This window comes from Eschrichtius robustus, chromosome 5, assembly GCF_028021215.1.
Source record: "Eschrichtius robustus isolate mEscRob2 chromosome 5, mEscRob2.pri, whole genome shotgun sequence".
Taxonomy (NCBI): domain Eukaryota; kingdom Metazoa; phylum Chordata; class Mammalia; order Artiodactyla; family Eschrichtiidae; genus Eschrichtius; species Eschrichtius robustus.
The window spans coordinates 50,650,855-50,665,709 of record NC_090828.1 but is presented as its reverse complement, the minus strand read 5'-3'; positions in this window follow the sequence as shown (position 1 = coordinate 50,665,709).

The following is a 14,855-nucleotide window of genomic DNA, read 5'->3' as shown; positions in this document are numbered from 1 at the left end:
TCTGCTTTATAACGAAGTGAATCTGTTATACATATACATATGTCCCCATATCTCTTCCCTCTTGCGTCTCCCTCCCTTCCACCCTCCCTACCCCACCCCTCTAGGTGGTCACAAGGCACCGAGCTGATCTCCCTGTGCTATGCGGCTGCTTCCCACTAGCTATCTATTTTACATTTGGTAGTGTATATATGTCCATGCCACTCTCTCACTTTGTCCCAGCTTACCCTTCCCCCTCCCCGTATCAAGTCCATCCTCTAGTAGGTCTGCCACACAGTACTGTTAACTACAGTCACCATGCTGTACATTAGATCCCCAGAATGTAATCATCTTTTCACTGGAAGTTTGTATCCTTTCACCACCTTCACCCATTTCCTCTACCCTTCACCCTCAACCCCTGTCCCTGGCAACCACCAATCTGTACTCTGTTTCTATGTTTTTAGATTTCACATATAAGTGAGATCATACAGTATTTGTCTCTCTCTGTCTGATTTATTTCACTTAGCATAATGCCCTCAAGGTTCATCCATGGCAAGATTTCCTTCTTTTTATGGCTGAATAATAATAATATATGGCTGAATAATAATAATAATAATATATATGTCATATATTCTGTAACCATTCATCTGTTGATGGATACTTAGGTAGTTTCCATGTCTTGGCTATTGTAAATAATGCTGCAACGAACATGGGAGTGCAGATATCTTTTCAAGATCCTTTTTTCATTTCCTTTGGCTATATGCCCAGAAGTAGAGTTGCTGGATCATATGGTAGTTCTATTTTTAATTTTGGGGGGAACCTCCATACTTTCATAGTGGTTGCACCAATTTACATACCTACCAGCAGTGCACAAGTGTTCCCTTTTCTCCAATTCCTCACTGACATTTATTATCTCTTTTTTTTTATCACGGCCTTTCTAACACTTGTGAGGTGATACGTTGTGGTTTTGATTTGCATTTCCTTAGTGATTAGTGATGTTGAGAACCTTTTCATGTAACTGTTAGTCATTTGAATATCTCCTTTGGAAAAATGTCTATTCAGATCTTCTGTGCATTTTTTAATTGGATTATTGGTTTTTCTGCTATTGGGTTGTATGAGTTTCTTATATGTTTTTGATACTAACTCCTTATCAGATATGTGGTTTGCAAATATTTTCTCTAATTCTGTAGGGTGCCTTTCATATGCTGTACAGAAGCTTTTTAGTTTGATGTAGTCCCACTTGGTTTTTTGCTTTTGTTGCTTGTGCTTTGTGCGTCATATCCATTAAATTGCTGCCAAGACCAATGTCAAGCAGCTTTCCCCCTATGTTTTCATCTAGGAGTTTTTTGGTTTCAGGTCTTACATTTAAGTCTTTAATCCACTTCAAGTTAATTGTTGTGAGTGGTGTGTATACTTCATTCTTTTTCATGTGAATATCAAGTTTTTCCAAAATCTTATTGGAGAGACTATCTTTTCTCCATTGAATATTCTTGGCTCCCTTTTCAAATATTAGTTGACCGTATATGCATGGGTTTATTTCTGGGCTCTTAATTCTGTTCCATTGGTCTATGTCTTTATGCCAATACCATATTGTTTTCATTACTATAGCTTTGTAATATAGTTTGAAACAAGAGGTATGATGCCTCCAGCTTTGTTCTTTCTCAGGATTGCTTTGGCTTTTTGGAGTCTTTTGTGGTTCCATATGAATTTTAAGATTGCTTTTTCTATTTTTGTGAAAAATGCTATTGGAATTTGGTAAGGATTGCATTGAATCTATAGATTACTTTTGATAGTATGGACATTTGAACAATACTAATTCTTCCAATTCATGAACATGGGACATTGTCCCATTTAATTTGGTCTTCTATTTCTTTCATCAATGTCTGATAGTTTTCAGTGTACAGATCCTCACCCCCTTGGTGAAATTTATTCCTAAGTATTTTATTGTTTCTGTTTCTAAATCCCTACAGTAAATAGGATTGTTTTCTTTATTTCTTTACCAGATAATTTGCTGTTAGCAAAGTTTTCCCTCGGTATCTGTGGGGGATTGGTTCCAGGACCCTCGTAGATACCAAAATTCAAGGATGCTTGATTCCCTTATATAAAATGGTGTAGTACAGTTGGCCCTCCTTATCCTCAGGTTCTCTATCTACAGATACAGAGGGCCAACTCTAGAAATACCACTGATTTTTGTGTGTTGATTTTGTATCCTGCAACTTTACTTCATTTGTTGACTAGTTTTAAGAGTTTTTGGTGGAGTGTTTAGGATTTTCTACATGTAAGATCATGAAATCTGCAAACAGAGACAATTTTTCTTCTTCCATTCTGAGTTGGATGCCTTTTCTTTTTCTTTTTTTCTCTCTCTCTCTCTTTTTTTTTTTTCCTAATTGCTCTGGCTAGAACTTCCAGTACTGTATGGAATAGGAGTAGTGAAAGTGGGCACCTTGTCTTATTCTTGATCTTAGAGGAAAAGCTTTCAATCTTTCACTCTTGAATGTGATTTTAGCTGTGGGCTTGTCATATATGGCTTTACTATATTGAGGTACATTCCTTTAGATCCAATTTGTTGAGAGTTTTTGTCATAAGTAGGTATTGAATTTTGTCAAATGCTTGCATTGGTATCTGCACATTTGAGTAAGCGGTCTTCTCTTCCAGACTTTATAGATTCTCTTCGGCAGGGATAGTCCTTTACCAGTCAGCTCAGCTTGGAGTACTGGATGGGTCAGCTAGTAGTGTCCTTGGGCAAGTGGGGCTCACTTTTAGAGTCTCCATTTGGGCAAAGCTACTGCCCATGCTCTGAGGTCAGGGGATGCCACTGGCTGAGCTCCATGTTCAAACAGTGTTGCTGGGTGGGCTCCCTAATTGTGGGGGCTGCTGGCTGTGCTCTGCAGTCAGCTGGGGCCGCTAGCTGGGTTCTGCACCTCTGGTAGGTCCAGTTTGCTGGCTGCTTTCCCTTGCAGGGTGGTGTCACTGGTTGGACTCTTCAATTAGGCAGGGCTACAGGCTGGCTCTGAAATCGCTCCTAGTCAGGTGGAGTCTTAGACTGTGATCCCCAACCTGATGGTGCTGCTGGATGTCCTTGGTGTTCAGGTGGGACCAAAGGCAGGGCTCTGAGGTTGGATAAGACCTCCAGGTGTGCTCTGAGATCTGGCAGGGGTGCAGACTATGCCCTGAAGTTGGGCTGGGCTTCACGGTCAGGTTGACTGCTGACTGTGCTCCTCTGTCGGGCAAGGTCACTGGTCAGGCTCTCTGGTTCGGTGGGGCTTCCAGGTGTATCCTGCAGTTGGGTGGGACTTGAGACTGTGCTCCACGGTCAGACGGGGTTGCTGTCTGGGTTCCCTTATCAGCTGGGGCTACCAGCTTTGCTCCACGATTGGGTAGAGTCACTGGCTGAGCTTTCTGCCTGGGCGAGAATATAGCCTGCGTTCAGCAATTGGGCAAGGCCTGGGCTGGGCTCTGCTGCTGGGAGGGGTTATGGTCTGTGCTGCCCAGGGTCACTGTTCAGGCTGCTTGGTTATGGGGGGCCAGAGGCTATACTTAACAGTTGGGCAGGACTGCTGGCCGAGTGCCTGACAGCAGCAGGACTGTAGGATGGGCTCCGCGGCTGCTCAGAGCCTCTGCTCGTTTCCTCCTCTCGCGAGACTGGAGTCGGCAGTTAAGCGGGGCCGTGAATTCAGTTCCCTGCCTGAGTGGGGTCATGAAGCGGGCTCGCTGCTTGGTGACTCGAATCAGGCAGAACTGCCCACCGAGCTCCCTGGCCAGAGAAGGGCTACCGGCCGGGCTCCGCGGCTGTGGGGAGGATTGCGGTCAGCCAGGATCCGAGCGTTGGTTGCTGTAAGTCATCCCCCTTCTACGTGTCTGTCAGCCCCGCAGTGGTTAAGCCCCGCAGATCTCCCCAGTGATCCCTGGGAGGCGAGACCCAACTGGGCCTCCCGGGAGCTGCCGCACAGGCTGGGGGAGCTGGAAGTCCAGCCTGGGCTCTGTCTTTCCCACTGGAGGAGCCGCGGACCCAGGTCGGCCATCTCCCCAGCGCGGGGTGGCGCTGCGCCGAGCCAGCCTCGGGGAGGGTGGGCGCGGTCAGAGGGTAGCCGCTCTTCTTATCTTCCGGTGTGGTCCTCCTGGTCGCTGTGGTCCAGGGGCGTGCTTCAGCCTCTCTCTCTGACCCCCCCTCCCATTCTAGAATTTTCACAGTGGTGTCTTATCTATGCATAGTTGCTAGTTGGTCTTTTTGTGATAGGGCAGAGGTCAGAGCAACCGATGTTGCCATGTCACTCTCTGGATGAGGCGTCTTGACACTTCAGTTTGTACTGGGCATGTTTTGTGCAGAAACGGGAATAATTTACAATTAAAGGGGCCACTGGTTCTAATACATCGAATTGTTGTAAACAGATTTAGCTACTGTATACTTGTTGTGACCAAATGTAAGAATGACAATCAGGCGTTGGAACCCTCCAGAAAAGAAGGGAGGAAAGCTCTCCTAAGGACGCCCAGGGAAAGTTTACAGAATTGACTAGGGAACAGATGCTGTGAAGAAGTGGATTAGTATACATAAATATTTACGAGGAAGACAAAACATACTCAGACACTTTCTCATAGTGAATCAAACATTTGAGGTTGAAATTAGCCAGCACTGGCATCTCCTTGACTTTCTTCTTGATTTTTATCTAACCTTCCTCTTCCTTTGGTTGTTTCTTGTCAGCTCAGCATAAACCTCAGGAAATAATATCTCTGGAGGGCTTATTCCTATGAAAAGACAAGATTAAAGTAGATTCTTTATGCTCTCAAATCAGTTGGGCTCTTTAATATGTTGCTAGTACAAAAAATTTATTCGGCCTTCAACAAATTTTTCGTGGCTTCCTCATTTCCCCATCTTCTAACATAACTTCTGTTTCATGGTGAATGAAATCTTGCTTTCAGCAATTTCAAAGTGAGTTCACCTGACCAACATGATTTTAAGGATCAGAGAAGAGGCCAGATTAAATATTAACCTTCAGCTATGTTGTTCATGCTAACACTCAGGCAAATCCAACTTTCCTGGGCTGATGTTTGGCAGGGAGTCCTATTTCTTCCAGCTATAGGCTAGAAATTATAGAATTTATGCAAAGTTAAGATCTGCTTTGTGTGAAAGTAAATGATGAAATGAACACTGGAAACTTGGCAAGGTATTCTTTTTTATTAACCAAGTGAAGAAACCCCCCTCTATTATAAGCTTGGAAGCTTTGTTTTGTTTTGTTTTTCTTTCTACACTTCTGTCACTCTGTCTTTTACTTTTTCTTTTTAGTATTGATAGGGAGAGGGGAGCAGGTGTTCCTGACTGTAAATCCTACATCCCTGATGGGGTGGTTAGGTTCTCTAAGATTTTCTGACATCTTTGTGAATTGTCTCATAGCTTATAGGACATTTTTTTCCCTCTGTGATATAAGGGTTGTGAAGTCACTGTGTTGACTATATTCAATACCTTGAGTTTATTGTGGGTCATAGAAGAGCGTGTTATGACCACTGGGTACAATATAGCAGTACTGACTCTGATTTCATTGACAGGTAGAATTGTGTGTTATGTTTGGGCAATGTGAGTAGAGTTAAGATCATGGTTAGAAGTTAAATTAGTTTTTAATTCTTCCACTGTAATTCACATATACTTCCCTTTAAAAAATAATATTTTATTCTTCTTAGCTAGATCTGAAATTGCTTTCTTTTCAGAGCTTAAGTTTTATAACATATTATTGTCACCCTAAGCTAGTAGTAGTGTTTGATTACTGTCAGAGCTGGGAATCAGACCTGTGGCATAATTTCTTGTTTCAACATATCACTTGGCTTTCTAGATAGGTTTTATCTAACTAAATTTTTACTTTTTAAGTAATATAAAAATCTTTTTCTTTAGAAAAAAGATGTACCTACCTATTTCAGAAAAGAAGAATGAGATGATAAAAACATTAAGTTTAATAAATTGGTGGACAATTCTATACTTCTATTAGAACCATATAATCCTTTTTTTTTTTCTTTTTGCTGGCATTTTTTTTCACTTTGAAAGACAGGCATTATTATGTTTCTACTTTCCTAGGGTTTGGGCACTGTCACAATATTCTCTAGGCTTTCAAAAGTTTGATAATGACTTAATCCAATTGTTTAATTACCCTAAAATTTAAGTTAGAATTGAATGAAAGCAACTTGATAATCTTTAACTAGATATATTCCACTTTTATAACAGCAGTGTTGGTTCAGGTTTTGGCTGCTTTTATGTTCAGAGAAAAAATGACCTCTTGGTGAAAATCAAAGTTAATACAATGTTTAGCATTTAAAGAATTTTTATACTTCCTCCTAGTTAAAGCTTCTTTTCCTATAAGGGACAATATTTTTCTGAAGTGTTTTTTATGCCTAATATTGAAAGATTCTCCAATCCCCTCAGAAGCTTCCTGCTGAAACCTCATGTAATGTGCTGCAAAGAGGTCTATGATAAAGTGTCTCTAATTCCTTATTTGTACTCCAGTCTCCTCTTTTGCCTTCCTTTTCACCTTTTCCTTTTCTCCTTGGCCCTGAATTTTTTTCTTATCTGGCGGAACTGCTAGAATCCCTGGTGATAAGTCTCAGCTAAAGACTCTGTTTCCTGCAGAGGGCAGGAAATGTTGCAGCTCGTCCTTGATTGATAAGAGGTGCAGAGCCCTGCTGAGCAGCTGCAATAAGCAAATCCCTGCTTCAGCAGAAGTGGGTGTTTTTAAGGTATTGATCTCCATCTGAGAATTTGCCTTACTTACATGGTGTCAGGAAGGATGACTTGGCTTATTGACATGGTCTCTGGTCAAGCAGTGGTCATATCCACTGTGGAGTGATCATGTGAAGTTGGAAGGGGACCACTAAATCTGAGATGATGGTACTCAGTCATGATTCATGTTGATAATAAGTACAGCTACATTACCATAGTGGCCTTCATACTGAGTTGTTTTTGTTATGATTATTATTGTTCAAGAACTGCATTTTCCAATTAATGGAAGTACTTTAGGTACATTATAATCGCTTTTAATGATAACAACAAATATGTAAATTAGGCCAGAGCATAAAATTAAGGATATTTGAATAATTATAGTGCAATCAAGTCAAAATTACTGTTGTCTTTATTTGATGCTGGATTTTGTGGAAAACAGCACAAGAACATACGTGCTTTGGAAGTTGAAAGTACATCAGATTTTGACAGCACAACTGCATAAATTACCAAGTAGTTTGGGTGATTTTTTTCTCCATAAATCTTCAAGTAAAAATAACAGTTGCAAGGATGACTTTTGAACTAAATTAGAATGAGTAAACCAATATGCAAGTAACTTCTTAAACATGTTTGCTCTTTGAAAGCAAAGTTGCATAATCTATTTTAACACAGTGCCTAGGTAATAGTGAAATATTGTTCTTAATGTTTAAAGAGGGTGTATTATCTGACAAGTAGAACTGACTAGAGCGAATTGTGTTGAATTAAGTCAAAACTAAGCATATAAAATGCATTTGGTTGGAGGGGTTCGTAGCTATAAAAATGTAGTTTTATATATCAGAAAAACTTTTTCATGTCATGTTAGTGTTAGCATGTAGTAACTCAGTGGATTTAGAAGCACATGTTTCAGTCAATAGTATCTGTGATGATACAGACGAAATTAGGAGGAGTAGGCTATGAATATTCTATTTTCTTGAGACCACAAAGTGAGTCAAGAACAAAATTGGAGTAAGACCAAATGGGATAGAAGTCTAGGCTAAAGATAAGGTGCACAAGGCCTCTCCTAGTTTCTGCAGTAAAAGCAAACTGTCTTTTCATGTTACTATATTAAAAAATGATTGGGAATAACTGTGGCTGTTCAAATAATGTCCTCCCTCCCAAAGATGTCCACACTTTAATCCCCAGATCCTGTTTAATATGTTATTTTGCACATCATAAAGGACTTGCAGATGTACTTAAGGTTACGGACCTTAAAATAAGGAGATTATACTGGATTATCCAGGTAAACGCAGGGTAATAACATGAACCCTTTAAAGCAAAAGAGAAGGCAGAAGAGTCAGTCAGAGAGTTGTGGCAGAAGAGGAAAACAGAGGAGATGCTGCAGGAGGTGATGTCAGAGAGATTCCAAGCATGAGAAGGATTTGATACACTGTCCCTGGCTCTGAGATGCAGGAGCCCTTGAGCAAAGAGGAGAAAGAGGCTTCAAGAGCTAAGGGTGGCTTTTAGCCAGGAGCCAGGAAGGAAATGGGGACCTCAGTTCTACAGCAGCGAGGAATTGGATTCTGCCAACAACCTGAATGAACTTGGAAGGGGATTCTTCTGAGAGCCTCCTATAGGAGCTTAACCTGCCAACATTTTGATTTTAGCCCTGTGATACCTGGAACAGAGAAACCAGTCAAGGCAACCTGGACTTCTTACTTATAGAATGGTTGTTTTAAGCTGCTGAATTTGTGGTTGTTAGGGTGTGATAGAAATTAATACAGTAGGTGAAAAAATGGCGGTCTCCAGGAGGGCTCATACCAATAAGTACTCCCCAGAACTACTGCCACTAGTGTCTTTGTCCCCACAGTGAGCCAGAGCCACCCCACACCTCCACAGGAGACCCTCCAATACCAGCAGTTCACAGGTGCAGTGATTAGTGCAGCTCTGGAGAAACTGCCTTAATTGCAGAGCGACAAATTATACAAATGTGTGTAGCTACATCTGTTGAGAAATTTGATCCCCTTCTTCAGCCCTGTGTCTGACAGGGTCTTGGTGCTCCGACCGGGTGTCAGGCCTGAGCCTCTGAGGTGGGACAGCCGAGTTCAGAACATTGGACCACCAGAGACCTCCCGGCCCCATGTAATACCAATCAGTGAGAGCTCTCCCAGAGATCTCTTTCTCAACGCTAAGACGCAGCTCCACTCAACGACCAGCAAGCTCCAGTGCTGGACACCCCATGACAAACAACTAGCAAGACAGGAACACAACCCCACCCATTAGCAGAGAGGCTGGCTAAAATCATACTAAGTTCACAGACAACCCAAAAACACACCACCGGACGTGGTCCTGCCCACCAGAAAGACAAGATCCAGCCTCATCCACCAGAGAATAGGCACCAGTCCCCTCCAACAGGAAGCCTACACAACCCACTGAACCAACCTTACCCACTGGGGGCAGACACCAAAAACAACGGGAACTATGAACCTGCAGCTGCAAAAAGGAGACCGCAAACACAGTAAGTTAAGCAAAGTGAGAAGACAGAGAAATGTGCAGTAGATGAAGGAGCAAAGTAAAAGCCCACCAGACCAAATAAATAAACAGGAAATAGGCAGTCTACCTGGAAAAGAATTCAGAGTAATGATAGAAAAGATGATCCAAAATCTTGGATATAGAATGGAGAAAATACAAGAAACGTTTAACAAGGACCTAGAAGAACTAAAGAGCAAATGAACAATGATGAACAACACAATAAATGAAATTTAAAATTCTCTAGAAGGAATCAATAGCAGAATAACTGAGGCAGAAGAATGGATAAGTGACCTGGAAGATAAAATACTGAAAACTACCGCAGAGCAGAATAAAGAAGAAAGAATGAGAAGAATTGAGAACAGTCTCAGAGACCTCTGGGATGATATTAAGTGCACCAACATTCGAATTATAGGGGTCCCAGAAGAAGAAGAGAAAAAAAAGGGGGACTGAGAAAATTTTTGAAGAGATTATAGTTGAAAACTTCCCTAATATGGGAAAGGAAATTGTCAATTAGGTCCAGGAAGCACAGAGAGTCCCATACAGGATAAATCCAAGGAGAAACACGTCAAGACACATATTAATCAAACTATCAAAAATTAAATACAAAGAAAAAATATTAAAAGCAGCAAGGGAAAAGCAACAAATAACATACAAGGGAATCCACGTAAGGTTAACAGCTGATCTTTCAGCAGAAACTCTGCAAGCTAGAAGTGAGTGGCAAGACATATTTAAAGTGATGACAGGGAAAAACCTACAACCAAGATTATTCTACCCAGCAAGGATCTCATTCAGATTTGACAGAGAAGTTAAAACCTTTACAGACAAGCAAAAGCTAAGAGAATTCAGCACCACCAAACCAGCTTTACAACAACAGCTAAAGGAACTTCTCTAGGCAGGAAACACAAGAGAAGGAAAAGACCTACAATAACAAACCCAAAACAATTAAGAAAATGGTAATAGGAACATACATATCAATAATTACCTTAAATGTAAATGTATTAAATGCTGCAACCAAAAGACATGGACTGGCTGAATGGATACAAAAACAAGACCCATATATATGCTGTCTACAAGAGACACACTTCAGACCTAGGGACACATACAGACTGAAAGTGAGGGGATGGAAAATGATATTCCATGCAAATGGAAATCAAAAGAAAGCTGGAGCAGCAATTCTCATATCAGACAAAATAAACTTTGAAATGAAGACTATTACAAGAGACAAAGAAGGACAATACATAATGATCAAGGGATCAGTCCAAGAAGAAGATATAACAATTGTAAATATTTATGCACCCAACATAGTAGCACCTCAATACATAAGGCAAATGCTAACAGCCATAAAAGGGGAAATTGACAGTAACACAATCATAGTAGGGGACTTTAACAGCCCACTTTAATCAATGGACAGATAAACCTAAATGAAAATAAACAAGGAAACACAAGCTTTAAATGGCACAGTAAACAACATGGACTTTATAGGACATGCCATCCAAAAACAACAGAATACACTTTCTTCTCAAGTGCTCATGGAACATTCTCCAGGATAGATCATATATTGGGTCACAAATCAAGCCTTGGTAAATTTAAGAAAACTGAAATCATATCAAGTATCGTTTCCGACCACAACACTATGAGACTAGGTACCAATTACAGGAAAAAACCTGTAAAAAATGCAAACACATGGAGGCTAAACAATACACTACTTAATAACCAAGAGATCACTGAAGAAATCAAAGACAAAATAAAAAAATACCTAGAAACAAAGCACGACGACCCAAAACCAATGGGATGCAGCAAAAGCAGTTCTAAGAGGGAAGTTTATAGCAATACAATCCTACCTCAAGAAACAAGAAACATCTCAAATAAACAACCTAACCTTACACCTAAAGCAATGAGAGAAAGAAGAACAAAAAAACCCCCAAAGTTAGCAGAAGGAAAGAAAACATAAAGATAAGATCAGAAATAAATGAAATATAAATGAAGGAAACACTAGCAAAGATCAGTAAAACTAAAAGCTTGTTCTTTGAGAAGATAAGCAAAATTGATAAACCATTAGCCAGACTCGTCAAGAAAAAAAGGAAGACTCAAATCAACAGAATTAGAAATGAAAAAGGAGAAGTAACAACTGACACTGCAGAAATACAAAGGCTCTTGAGATATTACAAGCAACTCTATGCCAATAAAATGGACAACCTGGAAGAAATGGACAAATTCTTAGAAAAGCACAACCTTCCGAGACTGAACCTGGAAGAAGGAGAAAATATAAACAGACCAATCACAAGCACTGAAATTGAAACTGTGATTAAAAATCTTCCAACAAACAAAAGGCCAGGACCAGATGGCTTCACAGGCGAATTCTATCAAACATTTACAGAAGAGCTAAAACCTATCCTTCTCAAACTCTTCCAAAATATAGCAGAGGGAGGAACACTCCCAAACTCATTCTGTGAGGCCACCATCATCCTGATACCAAAACCAGACAAAGATGTCACAAAAAAAGAAAACTACAGGCCAGTATCACTGATGAACCCAGATGCAAGAATCCTCAACAAAATACTAGCAAACAGAATCCAACAGCACATTAAAAGGATCATACACCATGATCAAGTGGGGTTTATCCCAGGAATGCAAGAATTCTTCAGTATATGCAAATCAATCAATGTGATAAGCCATATTAACAAATTGAAGGAGAAAAACCATGTGATCATCTCAATAGATGCAGAAAAATCTTTCGACAAAATTCAACACCCATTTATGATAAAAGCCCTCCAGAAAGTAGGCATAGAGGGAACTTTCCTAACATAATAAAGACCATATATGACAAACCCACAGCCAACATTGTTCCCAATGGTGAAAAACTGAAACCACGTCCACTAAGATCAGGAAAAAGACAAGGTTGCCCACTCTCACCACTATTATTCAACATAGTTTTGGAAGTTTTAGCCACAGCAATCAGAGAAGAAAAAGAAATAAAAGGAATACAAATTGGAAAAGAAGAAGTAAAACTGTCACTGTTTGCAGATGACATGATACTATACATAGAGAATCCTAAAGATGCTACCAGAAAACTACTAGAGCTAATCAATGAATTTGGTAAAGTAGCAGGGTACAAAATTAATGCACACAAATCTCTTGCATTCCTATGCACTAATGATGAAAAATCTGAAAGAGAAGTTAAGGAAACACTCCCATTTACCATTGCAACAAAAAGAATAAAATACCTAGGAATAAACCTACCTAGAGAGACAAGAGACCTGTATGCAGAAAACTATAAGACACTGATGAAAGTAATTAAAGATGATACAAATAGATGGAGAGATATATCATGTTCTTGGATTGGAAGAATCAACATTGTGAAAATGACTGTACTACCCAAAGCAATCTACAGATTCAATGCAATCCCTATCAAACTACCAATGGCATTTTTCACAGAACTAGAACAAAAAATTTTACAATTTGTATGGAAACACAAAAGACCCTGAACAGCCAAAAGCAGTCTTGAGAAAAGAAAACAGAGCTGGAGGAATCAGGCTCCCTGACTTTAGACTATACTACAAAGCTGCAGTAATCAGGACAGTATGGTACTGGCACAAACACAGAAATATAGATCAATGGAACAGGATAGAAAGCTCAGAGATAAACCTATGTACATATGGTCACCTTATCTTTGATAAAGAAGGCAAGAGTATACAATGGAGAAATACAGCCTGTTCAATAAGTGGTGCTGGGAAAACTGGACAGCTATGTGTAATAGAATGAAATTAGAACACTCCCTAACACCATACACAAAAATAAACTCAAAATGGATTAAAGACCTAAATGTAAGGCCAGACACTATCAAACTCTTAGAGGAAAACGTAGGCAGAACACTCTATGACATAAATCACAGCAAGATCCTTTTTGACCCACCTCCTAGAGAAATGGAAGTAAAAACAAAAATAAACATATGGGGCCGAATGAACTTCAAAGCTTTTGCACAACAAAGGAAACAATAAACTAAACAAAAAGACAACCCTTGGAATGGGAGAAAATATTTGCAAACGAAGCAACTGACAGAGGATTAATCTCCAAAATATACAAGCAGCTCATGTGCAGCTCAATATCAAAAAAAACAAAACCCAATCCAAAAATGGGCAGAAGACCTAAACAGACATTTCTCCAAAGAAGATATAGAGATTGCCAACAAACACATGAAAGGATGCTCAACATCACTAATCATTAGAGAAATGCAAATCAAAACTACAATGATATATCACCTCACACTGGTCAGTATGGCCATCATCAAAAAATCTACAAACAGGAAGGCTGGAAAGGGTGTGGAGAAAAGGGAACCCTCTTACACTGTTGGTGGGAATGTAAATTGATACAGCCACTATGGAGAACAGTATGGAGGTGCCTTAAAAAGCTAAAAATAGAACTACCATGTGACCCAGGAATTCCACTACCTGGCATATATCCTGAGAAAACCATAGTTGAAAAAGAGTCATGTACCACAATGTTCATTGCAGCACTATTTACAATAGCCAGGACATGGAAGCAACCTTAGTGTCCATTGACAGAATAATGGATAAAGAAGATGTGGCACATGTATACAATGGAATATTACTCAGCCATAAAAAGAAATGAAATTGAGTTTTTATAGTGAGGTGGATGGACCTACAGTCTGTCATACAGAGTAAAGTAAGTCAGAAAGAGAAAAACAAATACTGTATGCTAACACATATATATGGAATCCTAAAAAAAAAAAAAAAAAGGTTCTGAAGAACCTAGGGGCAGGACAGGAAAAGAGATGCAAGAGTAGAGAATGGACTTGAGGATATGGTTCGGGGGGGAAGGGGAAGCTGGGACGGGACGAAGTGAGAGAGTGGCATGGACATATATACACTACCAAATGTAAAATAGATAGCCAGTGGGAAGCAGCCGCATAGCACAGGGAGATCAGCTGGGTGCTTTGTGACCACCTAGAGCGGTGGGATAGGGAGGGTGGGAGGGAGACACAAGAGGGAGGGGATATGGGGATATATGTATACGTATAGCTCATTCACTTTGTTGTACAGCAGAAAGTAGCACAGCAATGTAAAGCAATTATACTCCAATAAAGATGTTAAATAAAAAGAAATTAATACAGTAACATACAGTAAAATGTACACATTTTCAAATGTACATCTTGGTGTATTTTTCTCCTTCTATATTCCAAAGTAACTATCAAATCAAAATATAGAATACTTTCAGGTGGTGATCAAGATGGTGGAATAGAAGGACATGGAGCTCATCTCCTCCCACAAATACATGTGGAACAATTCTCACAGAATACCTACTGAGCACTGGCAGAAGATCTCATACAACCAACGTTGCAAGAAAGACCACCATGGAACCCCATGTAGGATGAAAGAAAGAAAAAAAGGGAATCAGGACGGGAGCTGCGCCCCTGGGAGGGAGCTGTGAAAGAGTAAAAGTTCCCTCACCCTGCGAACCCCCTTCACTGCCTGGGACAGATGGGACAGATAGGGAGGTTCAGAGGCGAGTGCAGCAATGGGCTTGTGGCAGGCAGAACAGAGCAAGATCAGCACAGATGCTCCTGGCCACCTTGCGGCACTCCCCAGCCCAAGACGTTTGTCTGCTGATGTGCAGGGGGCTGGGTGCTGAAACTCAGGCTTCAGCCGACAAATCG